Genomic DNA, 27,843 nt, shown 5'->3' on the forward strand with positions numbered 1-27,843 from the left:
CCATTGGCCTCCCTTAAGTTACATTTTATCTGGCCTTGGTAGATGATGTAGATATAGGTATCTATTTTTTCAGATTCTTTCCCTTTATAGGTTATTACAAAATATTGAGTGTAGTTCCCTGTGCTATACAGTAGGCCCTCGTTGATTATCCATTTTATACATAGCATTGTGTATGTGTTAATATCAAAATCTTAAATTATCCCTCCCTACACCCTTCCCCTTTGGTAACAATAAGTTACAAGATTTTATATTCCTCAGAAATGGGGGAGCTGAAAGAATGGTATCATTTTCAATGGAAAAGCATTCAAAAGAAGATTGAAGCTTCAGCCAAGATCATTAGATGTACATCCTTGGAAAGCAATCACTTAATTTCTCTAAACTTGACCTGACAAATAAGACAAAAACCCCCCACTGAACTTGCTTATAATCAAGTGATGGAAATATCAAATGGAAGTGTTAGAAACATCTTATTTTACACGAGCCTTATACACTGCTCTCCGTTCATTACAGTTTGCTTCACACATCTGTTCACTGAAGTTACAATGTTCTCAAATTCTGTTACTGATCCTCCAGAGTGGGCCCCAACAAGGGTCCCCCTGACCAGTGTCATTGGAGTCAAGAGATCGAGACTGAGTTTGGTTCAGAAGCAAAGGAAACTTTATATTTTGATCAGAGAATCGAGAGGTGAGAACGTGCGCTCCCCCGCGGGTTGTGGGCCAGGCTGCTGTGTAGGGATCCCGGCAGCTTCAGCAGGAGGGAGGGGGCGGAGCTCTCGAGGGCCGATTGGCTGCAGCTCAGGCTCTATGTCGCAGAGTCTGCACGGGGCCCCAGGAGCTGAGGTGTCGACCCAGCCATCTGCGCTAGGAAATCAGGTCTGAAGTGCCGGGTGTGGGACCTCTGCATGCGGAACCCTAGGAGCACGTGAAATTAGACAAAGCACAAAGGAAAAAAGGTTAGACTTTATTTTATTGCCCAGATTCTATTTTTATCTCCCGGAAATTTTTCAAGGACTTTGCCGGTGACAAACCCCTCCTCTGCCTTTTGTCCCGTTCCTCATTCTTGGGGCACTGAGGGTGCAGACCCCTCTTATGTAACTGCTTCGTGCTGAGTTGGGAGTCCTCATCCCCGGGGGGGAGGGGCAGAACTTCTCCCCAGCAGCCTCCAGGTGAGGTTGATTGTCCCCAGACCCCTGCCTCCCTGCTCGTCCGCCTGAGCACCAGCACTGGAAGTGTTATAGATTCTAATGACCTTTAAGGATCCAGGAAAGAGAGACGCTGGGGGTTCCGGTTTTACCCCGCTCCACATTTGTTCGGCCACCTTAGGCTGACAGTTTTTGCCAGCCTAGAGGCTCTGACCAGTAGTCTGCGCTTTCTTCAGTTAGGCCCCTGAATTAACGTACAAACAGCACCAGGTGTCAGAGCCCTGCCTGCTCAACTCCCAGACAGTCCAGGGCCGGTGGTGATCCAGGACCATGATGGCCACTGAGTCAACAGCCTTTTGAAGTAGCAGGAGTCCAGCCGGTCTTATTGGCCGCCATCACCGCGGTGTCTGTAGGCTTTTCTATGGTGACAGCGTGATATACGGTTCCCCCGCCAAGCTTATTAGCTCCCCTCTGGGTGCAGTAAGTCCTGCAAGCAGTAGTCTGCTCCTTTGGGGCACACTCTTGTTGTTTTCCGGAAGAGAAGCTCCAGGTCACGTGATGGTCACACGAGTCGTCATGGGGGCCCGATGCCCCCGGTTGTCTCTCTGAAGGTTGTAGTTGGAGGGCCTCCTCACTCGAGGTCGGTGTGCCCACGGAGCGACCCCTGCAACTGCAGGGCATGGTTGGTGGTTAGGATCACCACGTGGGGTCCTTTTCCCTTAGGAGGGAGGTGGCCTTGCAGACTGCTGATTTCCAGGTTTTTAGATACCCCCAGTATCCTGGTCGGATGGGGCGGCGGGCCACGCCCTTGGTGACCTTAGTTTATCCTACCTGGAGGGCATTCTTGCGTTGTTCCATTTCAAGTGGTCTCAGTTTTTGCACTAATACTCCAAGGGCGATTCACCTTCTATGGGGATGTAAAGGTCAAAGGGTTTAGCTAAATTAGGGAGTTCCAGGGCAAGGGTCTGAATTGACTGCTCTTTCCATTCTTGAAAGGCCGCTTCTGGATTCTATTCAAAAGGATCATCATCTTTTCCTTTCAGTGTTTCATATAGAGACCCAGCTAGTAGACTGTAGTTAGGGATCCAGAAGCAGCAAACCCCGGCCTCCCCAGGAACCCCTAAGCTGTCTTCTAGTTTTAGAAGGGGTAAGGCTGCAAATGGCTTCTTCCCTTTCCTGGGATGGGCTTCTCCGACCTTCTGTGAGAATGAAGCCAGGCGGGTCACCTTAGTCTGTGATATTTGAGCCTTTTTCTTGGACACCTTCTATCCTTTATTGGCTTGGTAGTTCAGAGGCCTCCTTAGTAGGGCTGGCGATCAGAATGTCATCTGCATATTGAAGGAGGGTTCCATTCTCCAGAGTTCGATCTTTTAGGTTTTAGTTAATTTTCCCCAAAGGTCATGTGGGAATTTTTGAACCCTTGGGGCAGGACGGCCCCAGCAGTATTGTCTTCATTGTATGTTGAGTCCTGCCACTCAGAAGCCAAAATTTCTTGTGACTCTGGGACTAATGGAATACAGAAGAAGGCATCATTGAAGTAATAGAGAATACCATGTCCTGGTGGATGGTAGAATGACCAGCAGGGTGTAGGAATTAGGAACTACTGGATGTATATCCACGGTGGCTTCACTGACTGTCCTGACATCCATTACCAGGTCCCCAGCAGCCCACGGGGCTCTCGTAGTCAGGCCAATCCCAGGATATGGAGCTCACCTGGGCAAGTACCCAGCAGCCCATGGGGCTCTCGTGGTCAGGCCCCTCTCAGGATATGGAGCTCACCTGTGCAGCTGCCCAGCAGCCCATGGGGCTCTCGTGGTCAGGCCCCTCTCAGTATATGGAGCTCACCTGGGAAGCTACCCAGCAGCCCATGGGGCTCTCGTGGTCAGGCCCCTCTCAGGATATGGAGCTCACCTGTGCAGCTACCCAGCAGCCCATGGGGCTCTCGTGGTCAGGCCCCTCCCAGGATATGGAGCTCACCTGGGCAGGCACCCAGCAAGCCTGGGCACACAGGAACCGTGCACATAGCCCTCATTGCAGAGCACCCCCAGCTCACCTGTTGGTAAGAGCTGACACAGAGCACCTCAGAGCAGGACTTGAACTAACAAACAGCAGCTGCGACAGGTCTGTGACCCTGGGCATCACTCCGTGCGGCCTCCCTCCACCTGATCTTCTAGAGACTTCCACTGCAGCCGGGCCACCAGACCTCTGTCTCCACCCACCACCCCTCCTCTCCCTGACTCCTGGGTTCCTCTCATTAGGAGAGGGTCTCCTTGAAGTTGTCTCCCACTCATGGGCCAAATAAAATGATTAGAAAACAAGCCAGGGCTGGCAACCCCTTGTCTATCCTGACCCTCAGGATGCCACACCTGTTCCTTGGACCTGGCAGGTACAGCAAGGTCCATTTTCTGCTGCTGTGAGCCGCTGAGGGGCGAGGATTGGCTGACCTGGGCAGCCTGACCCTGCCGGCCAGCCCTCCCCAGGTGTGCCTGGTTTGAGGTCAATATAAACACCGCTCCAGGCAGCAAGAGCTCCTGCAGCTGTGCCTGACGCCATATTCTCTGCCCCGTCAGCAGTGTCGGGGCTGGGCTGGTGGGAGGGAGTGAGGGGCTACGGCTCTGTGGGTGGCCTGGTGTGAGTGGGGCTCTGCTGGACTTTCTGCAGGAGTTGCCAAGCTGCCACCTGCTAAAGAAGAGGATGTGTCACCCATACCTGCCGCTGGAATTTCTCCCCGGGCAGAGGTAAGGAAGGAAAAAAGCACTGGGGGCCGGGACAGGAGGGGTATCTTAGGCAGGGAAATGGAAAGCTTCCAGAAGAGCGCCCGGGGCCAGGACAATCCTGGCTGGCCTGTAGGCACCAGGTCGGCCTGTGTGCTGTAGCTGGTGTGGCTCCACGGCCCTTCCTCTAGGCTTCCAAGTCCTTGCACACATTCAGGTGTTTTACCTGGGACGGGTGGGAACAGTTCAGCAGCAACTGGTCTGGGGCTCAGCTCACGTTTACTCGCAGACGCCTCGGCACGGTCCCCCAGCTTTGCAATGAGGACGCTCCTTGCCGGGGGGCTGCTGGCTGCATGGGAGACAATTCCCCACCACTGACCAACTTCAGAATTGTTTACCACTGGAGCAAGTACCCTGATAGGGTTTTCCTCTGTATAACTGGTGGGTTCTGTTTTTTCTTCTTTTCTTCTTTTTTGGTTCAAGGTAGGTTTTATTCCTCTTTTTTGTATTTATAGATATAAGCATGGAAATAATTTATTCATATAAATACATCTATGCAAAGGGAAGAACTTTTTTTTCTGTTTTATTTTTTTAATTATAGAATTTTATTTTATTTATTTTTTTATACAGCAGGTTCTTATTGGTTATTTATTATATATATATAAGTGTATACATGTCAATCCCAATCTCCCAGTTCATCCCACCACCACTCCCCAACGGCTTTTCCCCCTCGGTGTCCATACATTTGTTCTCTACATCTGTGTCTCTGTTTCTGCCCTGCAAACCAGTTTTTCTGTACCATTTTTCTTGGTTCCACATATATGCATTAATATACAATATTTGTTTTTCTCTTTCTGACTTACTTCACTCTGTATGGCAGTCTCTAGATCCATCGACGTCTCTACAAATGACCCAATTTCATTCCTTTTTATGGCTGAGTAATATTCCATTTTATATATGTACCACATCTTTATCCATTCATCTGTCTGTGGGCATTTAGGTTGCTTCCATTACCTGGCTGTTGTAAATAGTGCTGCAATGAACATTATGGTGAATGTGTCTTTTTGAATTATGGTTTTCTCTGGGTATATGCCCAGTAATGAGATCGCTGGATCATATGGTAATTCTAATTTTAGTTTTTTTAAGGAACCTCCATACTTATCTCCATAGTGACTGTATGAATTTATATTCCCACCAATAGTGGAAGAGGCTTCCTTTTCTCCACACCCTCTCCAGCATTTGTTGTTTGTAGGTGATACCTCACTTTAGTTTTGAGGTGAGGTGATACCTCATTTTAGTTTTGATTTGCATTTCTCGAATAATTAGTGATGTTGAGCATCTTTTCGTGTGCTTCTTGGTCATCTCTATGTCTTCTTGGAAGAAATGTCTATTTAGATCTTCTGTCCATTTTTGTATTGGGTTTTTGTTTTTTTAAAATATTGAGCTGCATGAGCTGCTTATATATATTGGAGATTAATCCTTTGTTGATTCGTTTGCAAATATTTTCTCCCAGTCTGAGGTTTGTCTTTTTGTCTTATTTGTAGTTTCCTTTGCTTTGCAAAAGATTTTACATTTCATTAGGTCCCATTTGTTTAGTTTTCTTTTTTTTGCATTACTCTAGGAGGTGGATCAAAAAAGATCTTGCTGTGATTTATGTCAGAGTATTCTTCCTAAGTTTTCCTCTAAGAGTATTATACTGTCCGGTCTTACATTAAGGTCTCTAATCCGTTTTGAATTTATTTTTCTGTATGGTGTTAGGGAGTGTTCTAATTTCACTCTTTTACATGTAGATGGCCATTTTTCCCAGCACAACTCATTGAAGAGACTGTCTTTTCTCCATTGTATAGTCTTGCCTCCTTTGTCATAGATTAGTTGACCATAGGTGTGTAGGTTTATCTCTGGGCTTTTTTTTTTTTTCTCCTTTTACATCTTTATTGGAGTATAATTGCTTTACAATGGTGTGTTAGTTTCTGCTGTATAACAAAGTGAATCAGCTATACATATACATATATCACCATATCCCCTCCCTCTTGCATCTCCCTCCCACCCTCTGTATCCCACTCCTTTAGGTGGTCACAAAGCACTGAGCTGACCCCCCTGTGCTATGTGGCTGGCTCCCAGTAGCTATCGATGTTACATTTGGTAATGTATATATGTCCATGCCACTCTCACTTTGTCCCATCTTATCCTTCCCCCTCCCCGTGTCCTCAAGTCTTTTCTCTACGTCTGTGTCCTTAATCCTGTCCTCCCCCTAGGTTCTTCATAAACTTTTTTTTTTCTTTAGATTCCATATATCTGTGTTAGCATATGGTATTTGTTTTTCTCTTTCTGACTTACTTCCTGTGTAGGACAGACTCTACGTCCATCCACCTCACTACAAATAACTCAGTTTTGTTTCTTTTTATGACTGAGTAATATTCCATTGTATATATGTGCCAGATCTTCTTTATCAATTCATCTGTCGATGGACACTTAGGTTGTTTCCATGTCCTGGCTATTGTAAATAGAGCTGCAATGAACATTGTGGTACATGACTCTTTTTGAATTATGGTTTTCTCAGGGTATATGCCCAGTAGTTGGATTGCTGGGTCGTATGGGAGCTCTAATTTTAGTTTTTTAAGGAACCTCCATACTGTTCTCCATAGTGGCTGTATCAATTTACATTCCCACCAGCAGTGCAAGAGGGTTCCCTCATTTCTCCAATAAATGCCCCCAGCATTTATTGTTTGTAGATTTTTTGATGATGGCCATTCTGACTGCTGTGAGGTGATATCTCACTGTAGTTTTGATTTGCATTTCTCTAACGATTAGTGATGTTCAGCATCCTTTCATGTGTCTGTTGGCAACCTGTATATATTCTTTGGAGAAATGTCTATTTAGGTCTTCTACCCATTTTTGTATTGCGTTGTTTGTTTTTGTGATATTGAGCTACATGAGCTGCTTATAAATTTTGGAGATTAATCCTTTGTCATTTGCTTCATTTGAAAATATTTTCTCCCATTCTGCAGGTTGTCTTTTCGTCTTGTTTATGTTCTCCTTTGCTCTGCAAAAGCTTTTAAGTTTCATTAGGTCCCATTTATTTTTGTTTTTATTTCCATTTCTCTAGGAGGTGGGTCAAAAAGATTCTTGCTGTAATTTATGTCATAGAGTGTTCTGCCTATGTTTTCCTCTAAGAGTTTTATAGTGTCTGGTCTTACATTTAGGTCTCTAATCCATTTTGAGTTTATTTTTGTGTGTGGTGTTATGGAGTGTTCTAATTTCATTCTTTTGCGTGTAGCTGTCCAGTTTTCCCAGCACCACTTACTGAAGAGACTGTCTTTTCTCCATTGTATATCCTTGCCTCCTGTGTCATAGATGAGTTAGCCATAGGTACGTAGGTTTATCTCTGGGATTTCTATGCTGTTCCATTGATGTATATTTTTGTTTTTGTGCCACTACCATATAGTCTTGATTACTGTAGCTTTGTAGTATAGTCTGAAGTCAGGAAGTCTGATTCCTCTAGCTCTGATTTTTTCCCTCAAGATTGCTTTGGCTATTCGGGGTCTTTTGTGTCTCCATACAAATTTTAAGATTTTTTTGTTCTAGCTCTGTAGAAAATGCAACTGGTAATTTGATAGAGATTGCATTGAATCTGTAGATTGCTTTGGGTAGTACAGTCATTTTCACAATATTGATACTTCTAACACAAGAACATGGTTTATACCTCCATCTGTTTATATCATCTTTGATTTCTTTCAGCAGTGTCTTATAGTTTTCTGAGTACAGGTCTTTTACCTCCTTAGGTAGGTTCATTCCTACGTATTTTATTCTTTTTATTGCAGTGGTGAATGGGATTGTTTCCTTAATTTCTCTTTCTGATCTTTCATTGTTAGTGTATAGGAATGCAAGAGATTTCTGTGCATTAATTTTGTATCCTGCAACTTTACCAAATTCATTGATTAGCTCTAGTAGTTTTCTAGTGGCATCTTTAGGATTGACTATGTATAGTATCATGTCATTTGCAAACAGTGACAATTTTACTTCTTCTTTTCCAGTTTATATTCCTTTTATTTCTATTTCTTCTCTGATTGCTGTGTCTAGGACTTCGAAAACTATGTTGAATAATAGTGGTGACAGTGGACATCCTTGTCTTGTTCCTGATCTTAGAGGAAATGCTTTTAGTTTTTCACCATTGACAATGATGTTTGCTGTGGGTTTGTCATATATGGCCTTTATTATGTTGAAGTAGATTCCTTCTGTGCCCACTTTCTGGAGTCTTTTTTATCATAAATAGGTGTTGAATTTTTTCAAAAGGTTTTCCTGCATCTATTGAGATGATATTTTTATCTACAACTTGTTAATATGGTGTATCACATTGATTGATTTGTGTATATTGAAGAATCCTTGCATCCCTCGGATAAACCCCACCTGATCATGGTGTATGATCCTTTTAATGTGTTGTTCAATTCTGTTTGCTAGTATTTTGTTGAGAATTTTTACATCTATATTCATCAGTGATATTGGTCTATAATTTTCTTTTTTTGTAGTATCATTGTCTGGTTTTTGTATCAGGGTGATGGTGGCCTCATAGAATGGGTTTGGGAGTGTTCCTCCTCCAAATTTCTGAAGAGTTTGAGAAGGTTTGGTGTTAGCTCTTGTCTAAATGTTTGATAGAATTCACCTCTGATGCCATCTGCTTCTGGACTTTTGTTTGTTGGAAGATTTTTAATCACAGTTTCAATTTCATTACTTGTGATTGGTCTGTTCATATTTCTTCCTGGTTCAGTCTTGGAAGGTTATACCTTTCTAAGAATTTGTCCATTTCTTCCAGGTTGTCCATTTGATTGGCATAGAGTTGCTTGTAGAAGTCTCTTAGGATGCTTTGTATTTCTTTGGTGTCTGTTGCAACTTCTCCTTTTTCATTTCTAATTTTATTGATTTGAGTCCTCTCCCTCTTTTTCTTGAGTCTGGCTAAAGGTTTATCATTTTTGTTTATTTTCTCAAAGAACCAGCTTTTAGTTTTATTGATATTTGCTATTGTTTTCTTTGTTTCTATTTCATTTTTTTTTTTGCTCTGATCTTTATGATTTCTTTCCTTCTACTAACTTTGGGTTTTGTTCTTCTTTCTCTAGTTCCTTTATGTTTAAGGTTAGATTATTTAATTGAGATTTTTCTTGTTTCTTGAGATAGGCTTGTATTGCTATAAACTTCCTTCTTAGAACTGCTTTTGCTGCATCCCATAGGTTTTGCTACTGATCCCATCTAGAGTATTTTTCATTTCATTTATTGTGTTGTTCATCATTGTTTGTTTCATCTTTAGTTCTTCTAGGTCCTTGTTAAATGTTTCTTGCATTTTGACTATTTCTAAGATTTTGGATCGTGTTTACTATCATTATTCTGAATTCTTTTTCAGGTAGACTGCCTATTTCCTCTTCATTTGTTAGGTCTGGTGCGTTTTTATCTTGCTCCTTCATCTGCTGTGTGTTTTTCTGTCTTCTCATTTTGCTTATCTTACTGTGTTTGGGGTCTCCTTTTTGCAGGCTGCAGGTTCGTAGTTCCCGTTGGTTTTGATGTCTGTCCCCAGTGGCTAAGGTTGGTTCAGTGGGTTGTGTAGGCTTCCTGGTGGAGGGGACTAGTGCCTGTGTTCTAGTGGATGAGGCTGGATCTTGTCTCTCTGGTGGGCAGGTCCACGTCTGGTGGTGTGTTTTGGGGTGTCTGTGGACTTATTATGATTTTAGGCAGCCTCTCTGCTAATGGGTGGGGTTGTGTTCCTGTTTTGCTAGTTGTTTGGCATAGGGTGTCCAGCACTGTAGCTTGCTGGTCGTTGAGTGAAGCTGGGTGCTGGCGTTGAGATGGAGATCTCTGGCAGATTTTCGCCATTTGATATTATGTGGAGCTGGGAGGTTTCTTGTTGACCAGTGTCCTGAACTTGGCTCTCCCACCTCAGAGGCACAGCACTGACTCCTGGCTGCAGCACCAAGAGCGTTTCATCCACACGGCTCAGAATAAAAGGGAGAAAAAGTAGAGAGAAAGAATTAGTAGTGGTAGGAAGAAAGAAAGAAAGAAGGAAGGAAGGAAGGAGAAAAGGAAAGAAGGAAAGAAAGGAGGGAGGGAGGGAGGGAGGGACGGTGGGAGGAGGGAAGGAAGGAAATAAGAAAGAAGATAAAGTAAAATAAAAGTAAAATATAATAAAGTTATTAAATTAAAAGTATTAAGAAAAAAACGGACGGATAGAACCTTAGGACAAATGGTGGAAGCAAAGCTATACAGACAAAATCTCACACAGAAGCATACACATACACAGTCACAAAAAGGAAAAGGGGAAAAAATCATAAATCTTGCTCTCAGAGTCCACCTCCTCAATTTGGGATGATTCGTTGTCTAAAGGAGGGAAGGAAGGAAGATAAAGTAAAATAAAATAAAGTTATTAAAATTAATTAAGAAAAAAAAACAGACGGATAGAACCCTAGGACAAATGGTGGAAGCAAAGCTATACAGACAAAATCTCACACAGAAGCATACACATACACACTCACAAAAAGAGAAAAAGGGGAAAAAATAATAAATCTTGCTCTCAGAGACCACCTCCTCAATTTGGGATGATTCGTTGTCTATTCATGTATTCCACAGATGCAGGGTACATCAAGTTGATTGTGGAGCTTTAATCTGCTGCTTCTGATGGGAGAGATTTCCCTTTCTCTTCTGTGTGCTCACAGCACCCGGGGTTCAGCTTTGGATTTGGCCCCACCTCTGTGTGTAGGTCGCCGGAGGGCGTCTGTTCTTCGCTCAGACAGGATGGGGTTAAAGGAGCCGCTGATTCGGGGGCTCTGGTTCACTCAGGCCGGGGGGAGGGAGGGGTACGGAGTGTGGGGCGAGTGTGCGGCGGCAGAGGCCAGCGTGACGTTGCACCAGCCTGAGGCGCGCCGTGCGTTCTCCCGGGTAAGTTGTCCCTGGGTCACGGGACCCTGGCAGTGGCGGGCTGCACAGGCTCTCCGGAAGTGGGGTGTGGATAGTTACCTGTGCTCACACACAGGCTTCTTAGTGGTGGCAGCAGCAGCCTTAGCGTCTCATGCCCGTCTCTGGGGTCCGCGCTGTTAGCCGTGGCTCGCGCCCGCCTCTGGAGTTTCTTTAAGCAGCGCTCTTAATCCCCTCTCCTCGCACACCAGGAAACAAAGAGGGAAGAAAAAGTCTCTTGCCTCTTCGGCACCTCCAGACTTTTCCCTGGACTCCCTCCCGGCTAGCCATGGTGCACTAACGCTTTCAGGCTGTGTTCACGCAGCCAACCCCAGTCCTCTTCCTGCGCTCCGACCGAAGCCCGAGCCTCCGCTCACATCCCCGCCCGCCCCGGCGGGTGAGCAGACAAGCCTCTCGGGCTGGTGAGTGCCGGTCGGCACCAATCCTCTGTGCGGGAATCTCCCCGCTTTGCCCTCCGCACCCCTGTTGCTGCGCTCTCCTCCGCGGCTCCGAAGCTCCCCCCATCCGCCACCCACGAAGGGGCTCCTAGTGTGTGGAAACCTTTCCACCTTCACAGCTCCCTCCCACTGGTGCAGGTCCCGTCCCTATTCTTTTGTCTCTGTTTTTTCTTTTGCCCTACCCAGGTATGTGGGGAGTTTCTTGCCTTTTGGGAGGTTTGAGGTCTTCTGCCAGCCTTCAGTAGGTGTTCTGTAGGAGTTGCTCCACGTGTAGATGTATTTCTGGTGTATCTGTGGGGAGGAAGGTGATCTCCGTGTCTTACTCTTCCACCATCTTCCCCTCCGCCCCCCACCCCATAGGTTTTGGATCATCATGTTTTTGTTGTCATTTGTCTCTAGGTAGTATTTGATTTCCTCTTTTATTTCTTCAGTGATCTCTTGGTTATTTCGTAACGTATTGTTAAGCCTCCATGTGTTTGTGTTTTTTACGTTTTTCTCACTGTAATTGATTTCTAATCTCATAGCCTTGTGGTCAGAACAGCTGCTTGATATTTCAGTTTTCTTAAATTTACTGATGCTTTATTTGTGACCCAAGATGTGATCTATCCTGGAGAATGTTCTGTGTGCAGTTGAGAAGAATGTGTAATCTGCTGTTTTTGATGGAATGTCCTATAAATATCAATTAAATCTATTTGGTCTATTGTGTCATTTAAAGCTTGTGTTTCCTTATTAATTTTCTGTCTGGATGATCTCCATTGGTGTAAGTAAAGTGTTAAAGTCCGCTGCTATTATTGTGTTACTGTCGATTTCCTCTTTTACAGCTGTTAGCAGTTGCCTTATGTATTGAGGTGCTCCTATGTTGTGTGCATATATATTTATAATTGTTACACCTTCTTCTTGGATTGATCCCTTGATCATTATGTAGTGTCCTTCCTTGTCTCTTGTAACATTATTTTAAAGTCTATTTTATCTGATATGAGTATTGCTACTCCAGCTTTCTTTTGATTTTCATTTGCATGGAATATCCTTTTCTATCCCCTCACTTTCAGTCTGTATGTGTCCCTAGGTCTGAAATGGGTCTCTTATAGACAGCATATATATGGGTCTTGTTTTTGTATCCATTCAGCAAGCCTGTGTCTTTTGGTTGGAGCATTTAATCCATTCACATTTAAGGTAAATATTGATATGTATGTTCCTATTACTATTTTCTTAATTGTTTTGGGTTTGTTTTTGTAGGTCCTTTTCTTCTCTTGTGTTTCCCACTTAGAGAGTTTCCTTTAGCATTTGTTGTAGAGCTGGTTTGGTGGTGCTGAGTTCTCTTAGCTTTTGCTTGTCTGTAAAGCTTTTGATTTCTCCATCGAGTCTGAATGAGAACCTTGCTGGGTAGAGTTCTCTTGGTTGTAGGTTCTTCCCTTTCATCACTTTAAATATATCATGCCACTCCCTTCTGGTTTGTAGAGTTTCTGCTGAGAAATCAGCTGTTAACCTTATGGGAGTTCCCTTGTATGTTACTTGTCATTTTTCCCTTGTTGCTTTTAATTATATTTTCTTTGTCTTTAATTTTTGTCAGTTTGATTACTATGTGTCTTGGCATTTTTCTCCTTGGCTTTATCCTGCCTGGGAGTCTCTGTGCTTCCTGGACTTGGGTGGCTATTTCCTTTCGCATGCTAGGGAAGTTTTCGACTATAATCTCTTCAAGTATTTTCTCGTATCCTTTCTCTCTCTCTTCTCCTTCTGGGACCCCTATAATGCACATGTTGTTGTGTTTAATGTTATCCCAGAGGTCTCTTAGGCCGTCTTCATTTCTTTTCATTCTTTTTTCTTTATTCTGTTCTGCAGCAGTGAATTCCACCTTTCTGTCTTCCAGGTCACTTATACGTTCTTCTGCCTCAGTTATTCTGCTATTGATTCCTTCTAGTGTATTTTTCATTTCAGTTATTGTATTGTTCATCTCTGTTTGTTTGTTCTTTAATTCTTTTAGGTCTTTGTTAAACATTTCTTGCATCTTCTTGCTCTTTGCCTCCGTTCTTTTTCCAAGGTCTTGGATCATCTTCACTATCATTATTCTGAATTCTTTTTCTGGAAGGTTGCCTATCTCCACCTCATTTAGTTGTTTTTCTGGGGTTTTATCTTGTTCCTTCATCTGGTACAAATTCCTCTGCCTTTTCATTTTGTCTGTCTTTCTGAATGTTGCTTTCCTTCCATAGGCTGCAGAATTGTAGTTCTTCTTGCTTCTGCTGTCTGCCCTCTGGTGGATGAGTTTATCTTAGAGGCTTATGCAACCTTCCTGATGTGAGGGACTTGTGGTGGGCAGAGCTCAGTAAAACTTTAATCCACTTGTCTGCTGATGCATGGGGCTGTGTTCCCCCTCTTTTGGTTGTTTGGCCTGAGGCGACCCAGCACTGGAGCCTACCTGGCTCTTTGGTGGGGCTGATGGCAGACTCTGGGAGGGCTCAGGCCAAGGAGGACTTCCCAGAACTTCTGCTGCCAGTGTCCTTGTCCCCACGGTGAGCCACAGTCACCCCCACCTCTGCAGGAGACCCTCTAAAACTAGCAGGTAGGTCTGCTCAGTCTCCTATGGGGTCACTGCTCCTTCCTTTGGGTCCTGATGTGCACACTGTTGTGTGCCCTCCAAGAGTGGAGTCTCTGTTGCGACTCTACATCTCTGAGTGGAGTTGAGACTCTGAGACTGAGTGGAGTCTCACAGACTGGGTCCTGTGAGGCTTCAATGCTTTGTGGTTCTGGAAATCCTATAGGAGATGGTCCACAGCAGGTGAAGCTAATGCTGTCAGTGGAGGTGGTGAAGCCAAAGATCTGCAGTTCAAACTAAAGTTGCCGGTGTACGTACAGGACAAAACCATCTCATGTGAATGTAGTTCAGGCATGTTTAACATAAATATAGTCAGGTTAATGCCTAACATCTTCTATCTTGTGCCTCCCCTCAGGGACCCCTTCCTTAGTTCCTGAGGCTCCTGTAAGTCATGTACAGGGGAATGGAGAGTGGGCTCTGTCCAGTCTGATCCCTGAGTTACCCTGTGTGTATCTTAGGATACTTTGTATTTCTGTGGTGTCTGTTGTAACATCATCTCTTTCACTTCTGATTTATTTGGGCCCTCTCTTTTTTAAAAAAACATACTACTATTGTCTTTTATTCTTTACAGAAGCTTAATAAATGTTTGGTCTGCTACCCTTACTCTATGTATACTTTTTGCAGTGAGATTTTTACTTTTGTTTTCTTGTTACTATCAATAATTGTTGAGACTTTTTTAAGCTTAAGTAAATTCCTTCAATGTTGTGTACAAGGCTGGTTTATTAGTGATGAACTCTTTTAGCTTTTGCTAGTCTGGGAAACTCTTGATCTTTCCTTCTTTTTTTTCCCCATAAATTTATTTATTTTTGGCTGCGTTAGGTCTTCATTGCATTGCGTGGGCTTTTCTCTAGTTGTGGCAAGTGGAGGCTACTCTTTGTTGTGGTGCACGGGCTTCTCATTGCGGTGGCTCTTGTGGAACATGGATTCTAGGTGCTCAGGCTTCAGTAGTTGTGGCTCGCAGGCTCAGCAGTTGTGGCTCATGGGCTCTAGAGCACAGGCTCAGTAGTTGTGGCACACAGGCTTAGTTGCTCTGTGGCATGTGGGATCTTCCTGGATCAGGGCTCAAACCCGTGTCCCCTGCATTGGCAGATTCTCAACCACTGTGACATCAGGGAAGCCCTCTCCTGCAATTCTGAATCATAATCTTGCTGGTAGAGTATTCCTGTTGTAGACTTTTTCTTTTTAGCCCATTGAATATAACCTATCATTCTTTCCTCGTCTGCAAATTCTGCTGAGAAGTCATCTGACAGTCTTATGGAAATACCTTGAACATAACTCGACCATTTTATTTCACTGTTTCTGTGATCCCTCTTTAATTTTTTAAAGTTTTAAATTTTTGGCGCTTTATAATATGTCTTGGTGTGGACCTGTTTGTCTTCATCTTGTTTGGGACTCTGTGTTTCCTGGACCTGGATGTGTTTCGTTCCCCAGGTTAGGAAAGTTATCAGTTACTATATCCTCTAATAAGTTCTTTGCCCATTTCTCTCTTCTCCTCGTTCTGGGACCCCTGTAATGCTCATGTTAATAATCTTTTTTTTGTTTTTTGTTTGTTTTCTGCAGTACGTGGGCCTCGCATTGTTGTGGCCTCTCCCGTTGCGGAGCACAGGCTCCGGACGCGCAGGCTCAGCGGCCATGACTCACGGGCCCAGCCACTCTGTGGCATGTGGGATCCTCCCGTACCGGGGCACGAACCCGTGTCCCCTGCATCGGCAGGCGGACTCACAACCACTGTGCCACCAGGGAAGCCCCTCATGTTAATATTCTTGATGTTGTCTCAGAGGTCCCTTTACCTATAGTCTTAACTGTTTTTTCTTTGGGCTCTTCAGTTTGGGTGATTTTCACTACTTTGTTTTCCATTTCACTGATCTGTTCTTCTGTATTATATAATATAATGTGACTTCTCTCGTGTGTGTGTGTATGTGTGTTTTAAGCTCTTTTATTGTATTGTTCACTGTTTGGTTCTTTTTGACATGTTATTACGCTTTGTTGAAATTCTCACTATGTCCATCTATTCTTCTCCTGACTTGGGTGAGCATCTTATAATCATTACTGTGACAGTTTTTTTATCGGGTAGAATGCTTATCCCTGTTTTATTCAGTTCTTTTTCTGATGTCGTGTCGTTACTTCATTTGTAACATATTCCTCTATTTCCTTACGTTTCCTAATTCTCTGTGCATTTCTATTCATTAGGTTCAGGTTGTTACATTCCCGGGTCTCAGAGAAGTGGCCTTATATAGGAGATGACTGATAGGGCCCAGCAGCACATTGTCCTCTGGCCAGCAGAGCCACATGCTCCAGGGGTGTCCCCTGTGTGGGCTGCACACACCTTTCTCTTAGGGCAGGGCCAACTGCTGTAGACAAGCTGGTAGGTGGTGTTGGACGCTGGCCTTAATGGCTGTGAACCCTGCAGTATGTGATTGCTGTGGGTGTGCTGATAGCCAAGGCAGCCCTCCATTGTGGGTGGCTGTGTGGTGCTCCAGGTGCACAGGCAGACAGGGTAGGCCCCCAGTGGGACTGGTTGTGAGGCCTTCTGGTGCAGAAGTGCTATGGGCCTCGTGGTAGATGGGATAGGCCCCTGATTCTAATCAGTTCCAGGGAAGACTCTAAAATGTTGCTTGCCAATGTCTCAGTTCCTAGGGGGAGTCCCAGCTGCCTCTTGCCTTTCCAAGAAGTTCTCCGAGATTAGCAAGTGGGTCTGACACACGTGTCTTTCACTCTGTTGACTCTGCACAGGGACTGAGAACATGTGAGATTTGTGTGTGCCCTATGAGAGCAAATTCTCAGTTTCCTTTAGCCTCCAGCTTTCCTGAAAATAAGCCCTGCAAGTTTTCAAAGCCAGACCTGCTGTGGTCCTTTCTTCCAGTGCAGGAACCCTGGGCTGAGCAGCCTGATGCCAGGCTCAGACCCTTCCCTCCGTGGGGAGGACCGATGCGATTGTGATGTCTTCCAGCTGTGGGTCACTGTGCTCCATGTGTGGGTTCCAATTAGACTGTGTTTCCAGCCCTCCTACCTGCCTTGTGGTTTCTCCTTCCTTATATCTTTAGTTGTGGAAAACATTCCCTGCTAGTCTTCAGAGATAATTTCCGTGTAAGTTGTAATTTGGGTGTGTCTTTGGCAGCAGGGGAGCTCAGTATCTTCCTACTCCATCATCTTGATCCCCTCTCAAGAATTCTTTGAAAATATATGCATCTATTACTGTAAACATAACTCTTTGAATCGCAGTCTTGTTCCTGTATTCCATAAATTTAGGTACTTTGTGTTTCCAATTTTGTTTGCTTTAAGATTTCTTTTAAATTTCCGTTTTGATTTATTCCTGTATGCATTGGCTATTCAGGAGCTTATTGTTCAATTTCTAAGTGTTCTTGAATTTTCAATTATTCTTTTTAATATTGAATTTCAGTTTCATACCATTGTGGTTGGAAATGATCCTTGATATGATTTCAGTATTCTTGGATTTTTGAAGACTTGTCTTGTGGCTTAACATAGGATCTACCCTAGGCAATGTTCTATGTGTACTTGAGAACAATGGAAAGTTTGCTGCTGTTGAGTGGAATATACTGTAGATGTATGTTAGGTTCATTTGATATCAAGTGTGTGTTCAGGTTCAGTGTTTCCTGATTGATATTCTGTCCGGATGATCTATACAGTGTTGAAAGTTGGGTATCGATGTTTCTTACCATTATTTTATTTCTGCACATTTTCCCCTTCACGTGGGTTAATGTATTCTTTATATGTTGAGAGGCTCCAAAGCTGGATACATACATATTTATAATTGTCATGATTTCTTGATGAATTAATCCATTTATCATTATATGATAACCTTTTTTCCTTTGAGAGGTTTGACTTCAAGTCTTTTTTACCTCATAATAGACTACTCAGGCAAGTATCATTTCAAGGAGTATTTTATTCCCAATCATTCAATTTTATGCTATATATGGATTAGAAGTTAACATGAATCTTTTTTTTTTTTTTTGCGGTATGCGGGCCTCTCGCTGTTGTGGCCTCTCCTGTTGCGGAGCACAGGCTCCAGACGCGCAGGCTCAGCGTCCATGGCTCACGGGCCCAGCTGCTCCGCAGCATGTGGGATCTTCCCGGACCGGGGCATGAACCCACGTCCCCTGCATCAGCAGGCGGACTCTCAACTACTGCGCCACCAGGGAAGCCCTAACATGAATCTCTTGCACACAGTATAACTGAACTTTCTTTAATCCGTTCAGCTACCCTATGGATTATTTAAATTGAAGTATAGTTGATTTACAATATTACATTGGTCTCGGGTACAACATATGGATTGAATATTTTTATAGATCATGCTCCACTAAAGTGATTACAAAATAATGGCTGTATTTCCCTGTGTTGTACTATATATCCTTGTTTATTTCATACATAGGGGTACTGGATTTAGAGACACAAACTACTGTATTTCTCTCCCCCCTTCACTCGCCCCACCAGTAACCACTAAGTTGTTCTCTGTGAGTCTATTTCTGTTTTGTTATATACATTCTTTTCTTGCATTTTTAGATTCTACAGAGAAGTGAGAACATAGAGTATTTGTCTCTCTCTAACTTATTTAAGTAAGTATAAATATTCTAGGCCTCTCCATGTTGTTGCAAATGGCAGAATTTGATCCTTTTTAATGGCTGAGTAATAGTCTATTGTGTATACGTACCACCTCTTCTTTATCCACTCGTGTTGATGGACATTTAGTTTGCTTCCATATGTTGGCAATTGTAAATAATGGTGCTATGAACATTGGGATGCATGTATCTTGTCAAATTGGTGTCTTCATTTTCTTTGGACATATACCAAGCAGTGGAATTGTTGGCTAATATGATAGTTCTACTTGTAGCTTTTCTCAGGACCTCCATATTCTTTTTATAGTGGGTGTATCAATTTACAATCCCACCAACAGTGTACTAGCATTCCCTTCTCCATGTCATGAACAACATTTCATATTTGTGGACTTTGGAATAATAGCCACGTTGGGAGGTGTGACCTGACGTCTCATTATGGGTTTTCTTGTGGGTCATTCATTAAATTTAATTTACAAAAGAAGGTGATAGGCTGGATGTGATCTCCAGGTTTAGTTTGCTAATGCCTGGTATAGGTTAATTTGGGGAGAATTAATACCTTTACAATGTTATTTATTGCTTACATTTTTCAGGCTGACATTTAGTGATTGGAAACATTTAAAATTTTTTCTCCCTGAAGGATATCTGAAGTCTGTTGGTTTGTTTCTGTTTTATAAATTTGTTCATTTCTATCATTTTTTAGACTCCACTATAATTGATATCATATGATATTTGTCTTTTTCTATCTGACTTACTTCACTTAGAATGAAATAATGCCATTTGCAGCAACAGGAATGGACCTAGAGATGCTCATGCTTTTTCATTTCTGAGTAATATTTTATTGTGTTCATGTACCACTTCTTCATTATCCATTCATCTGTTGATGGACATTTTGGTTGCCTCCATGTCTTGGCTATTGTAAAGAGTGCTGCAGTGCATGTTTGGGTTTGGGTGCATTTGTCTTTTTGAATTCTGGCTTTGTGCAGATGTACACCCAGAAGTAGGACTGCTGGATGATAAAGTAGATCTATCTTTGCTTTTTAAAGCCACCTCCATACTGTACTTTATAGTGGCTGTTACCAGCTTACATCTCACCAACAGCATAGGAGGGTTTCCTCTTCTCCATGTCCTCTCCAGCATTTATGTTTGTAAACTGTTTGATGATGGCCATTCTGACTGTGTGAGGTGATACCTTGTTGTAGTTTTGATTTGCATGTGTCTAATAATTCGAGATTTTGAGCATCTTTGCATGTGTTTTTTTTAAACACTGTGAGAAAAAGTTACAGTTGACATTGGCTTTTTGAAAGTCTATTTTGAATTTTTGCTCAATAACTACCACAGGACATTTGTTAAGGGCAGGTGTCATTTACACCCTGGCAGTCCTTGTGAATATGAAGTGCCCATAAGCACATGTTTTAAAGTTGCTGTTGTGGAAATGGGCACAGATGGTAGGATTTCCTTCATGCCCCTCTCTGGTTACTTGGGTAACCAGACCCACTGTGGAAGACGGACTCCTGGATTGTAAATTAGTGTGGGCTGTGGCAGAACAAACACCCAAAATCTTCTGTTTTGTTACTTCTTGTTTTTGTTTTTTCTTTTTTATTGAAGTAAAGTTGATTTAAAGTATTCTGTTTGTGGTAGGCGTACAGAATCTTGTTCAGTTATGTATATTCATATGTCTTTTCATCTTCAGATTCTTTTCCCATATAGGTTATTAGAGAGTGTTGAGTAGACTTCCCTTTGTAATGCAGTAGGTCCTTGTTGATAATCTATTTTATATGTATTAGTGTGTAAATATTTTCCCCAGCCTCCTGATTTATTCCTTCCACCCACCTTTGTCATTGGGTAACCATAAGTGTGTTTTCTAAGTCTGTGAGTCTGTTTCTCTCTCTTATTTTATTTGTTTGGCTGTACTGTGAGGCATGTGTGATATTAGTTCTCCCAACACCAGGGATCGAACCCATGCCCCCTGAAGAGGAAGCTTGGATTCTTAACCATTGGACCACCTGGGAAGTCCCTGTTTCTCTCTTGTAAATTAGTTCATTGGTATCAATTTTTAAATTTCAGCTATAAGTAGTATCATATGATATTTGACTTTCTCTTTCTGACTTACTTCACTTAGTATGATTATCTGTAATTCTATCTATGATGCTGCAAATGTCATTCCTTCATTCTTTTCATTTCTGAGTAATATTTCACTGGGAACATGTACCGCTTCTTTATCCGTCCATCTGCTGATGGATATTTTGGTTGCTTCCACGTCTTAGACATTGTAAATTGTGCTGCGGTACACATGTGGGTGCATGTGTGTTTTCCAATTCTGGTTTTCTCCTGTTATACGCCTGGGAGTGGGACTGCTGGATCATATGGTACCTCTAATTTTACCTAGTAAAGGCACCTCCATACTGTTATTTATAGTGGCTGTTACCACATTAGATCCCAACAGCAGCATAGGAGGGTTCCCTTTTTTCTACAACCTCTCAAGCATTTACTGTTTGTAGACGTTTCAATGGTGGCTATTCTTACTCATGTGAAGTGATCCCTCATTGTAGTTTTGATTTCCATGACGCTAATAATACAGGAATTAGAGCATCTTTTCAAGTGCTTTTCTTTTAAACAGTGTAAAATTTACCTATTGAAATAGGATCTTGAAAGTCTGTTCCTTTGGAATTTATTTTGCTTACCTACCCGTGGACATTTCCTGATTGTGGGTGTCATTTACAGCCCAACAGTTCTTCTGAATAATAAGTACCCATAAGCATTGTTTTTAAAGTTGCAGTTGCAGGAAAGGGCAACAAGGCAGCGGAATTTATTCATACTCAATTCGATTGCTAGGGAAAACAGAGGCTTAGTGGAATTCCTCTTCCGAGGTTGTAAATTGGAGTGTAAAGTGCCAGGACAAATACCCAAAATCTTGTGTCACATTACTTCTTGTTGAATTTACTTTTTATTTCTAATCAGAGTAAATTTGATTACAATGTTGTGTTTGTTCTAGGTGTACAGAATCTGGTTCATTCACACATATACATATATCTAATCATGTTTAGATTCTTTCCCATGTTGGTCATTAGAGAGTTGAGTAGACCTCCCTTGGCATCCAGTAGGTCCTTCTTGATTATATATTTTATATGAATTATTAAATGCATGTTAACCCCAACATCCTCATTTTTCCATTCCTTTCACCTTTTTCAAAGTCTGTATGGGTCTTTCTCAGTGGAAATATGTTCATGGGTATCAATTTTTAGATAACACTAGTAAATGATGTCATCGGATATTTGTCTTTCTTTTTGTGACTTACTTTACGTAGTATGATTACCCCTAGGTTCATCAGTGGTGCTGCAAAAGACATTGTTTCATCTTTTCCATGGCTAATATTCGATTGTGTACATGTACCACTTCTTTGTCCATTCATCTGTACTTGGACATTTTGCTTGCATCCATTTCTGGTTATTGTTAAGTATCGCTGAAGAGCACATTTGGGTACCTGTGTCATTCTGAGTTCTGATGTTCTCGGGTTACAGGCCCATTAGTGGTTTGGTAGGATCACATAGTAGCTCAATTGTTACCTTTTAAAGGCACCTTCATTCTGTTCTGATTAGTGGCTGTTACCAGTTTACATCCCAGCAACAGCATAGGGGTGTATCCATTCTCGGAAACCCATTCAGCATTGTTTGCAGACTTTTTTTTTCTGATGGCCATTCAGACTATTGTGGGGTGATACCTTTTTGTAGCTTAAATTTGCATTGCCCTAATAATTTTTGATGTTGAACATTTTTTCATGTCCTTTAAAAAAAAAAAACACTGTGAGGAAATTTACCTCTTGAATTGTCTTCTCCAGATTTTCTACTGTTTTGCATATTAATGTTCATTCCTGACCTCAGGATATTTTTTGAGGGCAGGTGTCATTTAAAGCCCTGCAGTCCTTGTGAATATTAAATGACCAATAGCACTGGGATTAAAGCTGCTGTTGCAGGAATTGACCACAAGGCGGCAGATTTCTACATTCCCAACTTTGGTTACAAGGACAGGAGAGCCTTCCTGGAAGTTGTGTTCCTAGGTTGCAAATTGTAGTGGAATGTCCCAGGACAAACTCCCCAAAGCTTATGTCTCCTACTTATGTTTGTTTTTTAAATTTACTTTACGTTTTTTATCGGAGTAAATTTTTTTTAACTAGATCCTTACTCTATCTACAATTTCCCCATTCTTCTTTGCCTTTTATATTTATTTATTTATTTTATTTATTTATGGCTGTGTTGGGTCTTCGTTTCTGTGCGAGGGCGTTCTCTAGTTGCGGCAAGTGGGGGCCACTCTTCATCGCGGTGCGTGGGCCTCTCACTATCGCGGCCTCTCTTGCTGCGGAGCACAGCCTCCAGATGCACAGGCTCAGCAGTTGTGGCTCATGGGCCTAGTTGCTCCGTGGCATGTGGGATCCTCCCAGACCAGGGCTTGAACCCATGTCCCCTGCATTGGCAGGCAGCTTCTCAACCACTGGGCCACCAGGGAAGCCCCTATCAGAGGAAATTTTATTACAGTGTAGTGATTCTCTGGGTGTACTGATTCTGATCAATTTTTCATACATATATCTGTTCATCTTTGGATCCTGTTACCATGCAGGTTATTACAGAGTGTTGAGTAGACCTCCCTTGGTATTTGGTAGGTGTTTGGTGATTATATAATTTATATGTATTAGTGATTATATAATTTGTATATTTTATATGTTATAAGTTTATATACATATAACATACATTAGTGTATATATGTTAACCCCATAATCCTAATTTATACACCCTCCCACCTTTCATTTTAGTTAACCATTAGTTTGTTTTATACGTCTCTGTGTCCTTTCCTTTGGAAATATGTTCATTGGTAGGAATCTTAAGATAACATCTATAAATTATATTATAGGATATATACCATACACTTTTGACTTAACGTAATATGATTATTTTTAGACTCACCTGTAGTCATGAAAACGGCATTGTTCATTGTTTTCGAAAGCTAATCTTCCATTAGGTACCTGTGCCACTTATTCTTTATCCATTCATCTGTTGACTGACTCTTTGGCTGCTTCCATGTCTTGCCTATTTTGAATATTGTTGGAGGAGAGCTTTGTCAGCCTGTGTCTTCTTGATTCGGCTCTTCGGTGACAGGCCCAGTAGTGGGCATGCTGGTTCGAATGGCATCTGAATTTTTACTTTTAAACACAGCTCCTTTCTGTTCTCATTACTGGCTCGTAGCACTGTATATCTCACCAGCAGCTAGAGGGTACACAGTTCTCTAAAACCCCTTCAGGATTTATTGTTTGTAGACATTTTGCTGGTGGTCATTCGACTCATGTGACTTGAAAACTTTTCATAGATTAGATTTGCATGAGTCTAATAATTCCTAATGTTGAGCTTTTATCCATTTTCCTTTTTTGAAAAAGAGTTGTAAAACTTACCTCTTCATACTACCTTTTTGAAGAATTTGCCAGTTGTGAATTATTTTTGGCCATTCCCTACCTCAGGACATTTTTGAGGGCAGGTGTGCTTTACAGCCCTGAGTCCTTGTGAATGTTAAGTGACCGTTAGCTGTGGGTTTAAAGCCTCTCTTCCCGGAAACGGCCAAAGGCAGCAGCATTTCTACATTTCCAACTCTGGGTTTTTGGGCAACAGAGCCTTCCTGGAAATCGTGTTAGTAGGCTGCAAGTTAGAGTGGAATGTGCCAGGTCAAACACCCAAGAGCTTATATCTCCTTACTTCTTGTTTTTTAAATTTAATTTTTATTTATTATCAGAGCAAATTTGATAAAAATGTTGTTTGTTTTAGGTGTACAGAATCTGATTCATTATATCTATGTATCTAACTATTCATCTTTGGATCCTTTCCTGTGTAGCTTATTACAGAGTGTTCAGTAGACCTCTCTTGGTATTCCATAGGTATTCTGTGATATATATTTCATATGTATTAATACATGTCTGTTAACCCCCATATCCTAATTCATCCATGCCTTACACTTTTCCATTTGGTGAAACATAATTTTGTTTTCTTAATCCATGTGTCCTTCTCTTGGAAGTAATTTCATGGTATCAATTTTTAGGTAACACCTATAAGTGATATCACCGAACTGTTTTTCGGTTTCTTCCTTACTTCAAATTGGGTGTTTATCTGTAGGTCCTTCTATGGTGGTGCACACGGCACTGTTTCATTCTTTTCCATGGCTAATATTCCATGTGTACATGGACGAGTTATTCATTGTGCATTTTTCTGTTGATGGACATTTTGGTTTCTTCCAAGTCTTGGCTATGTTAAATGTTGCTGCAGAGCAGGATTGCCAGCCTGTGTCTTTTTGATTCTGGTGTGCTCAGGTGATAGGTGCATCAAAGGGCCTACCAGATAACATAGCAGCTCAATTTTTCCCGTTAAACGCACCTCCATTATGTTCTCACTACTGGCTGTTACCAGTTTACACCCCTCCAGAAGCTAGAGGGTACGCAGTTCTCTAAAACCCCTTCAGCATTTATTCTTTGTAGACTTTTTGCTGATGATCATTCTGACGGCTTGGAGGTGAACGTTTCTGTAGATTGGATTTGCATGGCTTTATTAATTCCTGATGTTCAGCATTTTTTCATACCCTCTTTTTTTAAAAAAATACAAAGGAAAAGACAAACTGTGCATAAAATATGCCTCTTGAAATTGTGTTCTTGCAATGTGGAGGCCTTTTGAATTTCTTGGTCGATTTACAACCCCAGATGTGTTTTGAGGGCAGGTTTCATTTACAGGCCTGCAACTGTTTTGAATATTAAGTGACCATTAGTGCTGGGTTTAAAGCTGCTGCTGTGTGAAACGGCCACAAGGCGGCAGCATTTCTCCTTAACAAATCTGGTTACGAGGGCAACAGAGCCTTAATGGAAGTCGAGTTCTAGGTTGTAAATTAGAATGGAATATGCCAGGAAAAAGCCCCTTAAGTTTATGTCTCACTACTTCTTCTTCGTTATATTAATTTTTATTTTTTATCACACCATGTTTGATTACAATGGTTTCTTTGTTCCGCCTGTGCAAGATGTGGTTCTTTTATACATATACATATTCTTCTTCAGATCCTTTTCCCATGTAGGTTATGACACAATGTTGAGTAGTCTTCTCTTGGTATTCCGTAGGTCTCTGGTGTTTATCTATTTCACCTGTGTTTGTATATCTCTGTTAACCCCAATATCCTAATGTATTAAAGCTTCACACTTTTCCATTGGTGAAACATAAGTTTTTTAATGAATCTGTGATTGCCTTTCTCTGTGGAAATATCTTCACTGGTATCAATTTTTAGGTAACACTTATAAGTGATACGATAGGATATGTGTCTTTCGCTTTCTCACTTACTGCAAGTTGCGTGATTACCTCTAGACTCATGTACGGTGCTGCAAATGGCATTGTGCTGTTTTTTTCCTTGGCTAATACTCCATCTGTACATGTACCACTTCTTCTTTGTCCACTCATCTGTTGATGGACTTTTTGGTTGCTTCCATGTCTTGGCTATTGTAATACTGCTGCAGTGCAGATTTGCCTGCCTGTGTCTTTCCAATTCTGTCTTCTTAGGTTATAGGCCCAGGAGTGGGCCTCCTGGATCATATCATAGCTCAATGTTTACCTTGTAACGGCACCTCCTTTCTGTTCTCATTAGTGGCTTTTACCAGGTTACGTCCCACTTAAAGTTGAGGGTGTGCACTTCTCCACAACCCCTTCAGCATTTACTGCTTTTAGTTTTTTTGCTGATGGGTATTCGGACTGGTGTAAGCTGATACCTCTTTGTGGTTGCATTTGCATGCGTCTCATAATCCCTTCAAATTGAGCTTTCAGGCATGTCCTTTGCTTTTCAGTGAGTAGAGCTTACCTCTCCAAATTGTTTTCTTGAAGTCTGTGCCACATTTGGAAGTATTTTGGCCATTACCTCCCTCAAGACATGTTGAGGGCAGGTTTCATTTACAGCCCTCCAGTACTTGTACATATGAAGCGACGATTAGCACAGGTTTTAAAGCTGCTGTTGCAGGTAATGGCCAGAGGGCGGCAGCATTTCTGCTTTCTCCACTCTGGTAACTATGGAAACAGATCTTCCTGCCAGTGGTGTTCCTCAGTTATAAATTACAGTGGAATGTGACCAGATAACCTCCCAAAAGCTGATATATCCTTACTTATGTTTTTTTAATTGAATTTATATTTTTTATTGGAGTAATATTCCATTGTGTACATGAACCCCTTCTTCTTTCTACATTCCTCTGTTGATGGACATTTTCATTGCTTCCAAGTGTTGGCTGTGGTAAATATTGCTGGAGTGCAGGATTGCCAACCTGTGTCCTTTTGATTCTCATCCTCTCAGGTGATATAGGCCCAGCAGTGGGTATGCTTGATTGAATGGTAGCTCAATGTTTACCTTTTCAAGGCACCTCCATTGTGTTTTCATTACTGGTTCTTACCACGTCCCACTTAGAACCAATGGTACGCATTTCTCCACAACACCTTCAGCCTTTATTGTTTGCAGAATTTTGCTGATGGCCATTCTAATTGGTGTGAGCTGATAGGTTTTTGTAATTTGGATTTGCATGTCTTTAATAATTCCTAATGTTCAGCATTTTTCCATGCTATTTTTTATTTCTGTTAAACAAAAAAAGAAAACTGTGAGTACAATAAACCTCTTGAAATTGTCTCCTTGGAAGGTTGCCCTCTTTGGAATTTTTTGGTCGATTTTCGACCCCAGGATTTTTTTTGAGGGCAATTGTCATTTACAGGCCTGCAATGAGTGAATATTTAGTGACCATTAGCAGTGGTTTTAAAGCTGCTGTTGTGGGAAAAGGCCACAAGGCGGCAGCACTTCTCCATTCCCAAATCTGGTTACTAGGGCAGCAGAGCCTTTCTGGAAGTCATGTTCCCAGGTTGTAAATTAGAATGGAATGTGGCAGGAAAAACCCCCATAAGTCTATGTCACATTACTTCTTGTTCGTTGTTTTAATTTTTTTAATCGGGGTAATGATTAGAATATTGCCTGTCTTAGGTGTACACAATCTGGTTCGTTTGTACATTTTATATATATAGAGAGAGAGAGATATAGATATAGATATAGATGTACAGATCCTCTTCCCATGTAAATTATAGCAGAGTGTTCTGTAGACCTCCCTTGCTATATGGTCAGTCTTTTTGATATATGTATTTAATATGTATTTGTACACGTATGGTAAACCTGATCTTAATTTATCCATTCCCCCATCTTTCCTTTTAGATAAGCACAGTTTTTTTCTAAGTCTGTGAGTGTCTTTCTCTGTGGAAATATGTTCATTTGTGTCAGTTGTTAGATAACGCCTATAAGTGATATCATAGTATATATGTCTTTGCTTTCCGATTTACCTCATGTTCTGTGATTATCTCTAGGCTCATTTATGGTGCCACAAATGCAGTGTTTCATTGTTTTC

At 41.9% G+C, this 27,843-nt stretch overlaps 1 long non-coding RNA gene across 2 annotated transcripts in view; it reads left to right on the plus strand.

The window, feature by feature from the left end:
• Positions 1-436: 436 nt before the first annotated feature.
• The window catches only part of LOC307188108, a 58,472-nt gene continuing 31,065 nt past the window's right edge, over positions 437-27,843 (plus strand). Inside the window, exons 1-3 of one of the 2 annotated variants that reach the window (XR_013828805.1) lie at positions 437-684; positions 813-952; positions 3,803-3,879. This is a non-coding gene — a long non-coding RNA (uncharacterized lncRNA). Of the gene's footprint in view, positions 685-812; positions 953-3,802; positions 3,985-27,843 lie in introns of those variants that run through there. The other variant, XR_013828806.1, reaches the window with a different exon arrangement.

Source organism: Stenella coeruleoalba (assembly GCF_951394435.1).
Source record: "Stenella coeruleoalba genome assembly, chromosome: 6".
NCBI lineage: Eukaryota > Metazoa > Chordata > Mammalia > Artiodactyla > Delphinidae > Stenella > Stenella coeruleoalba.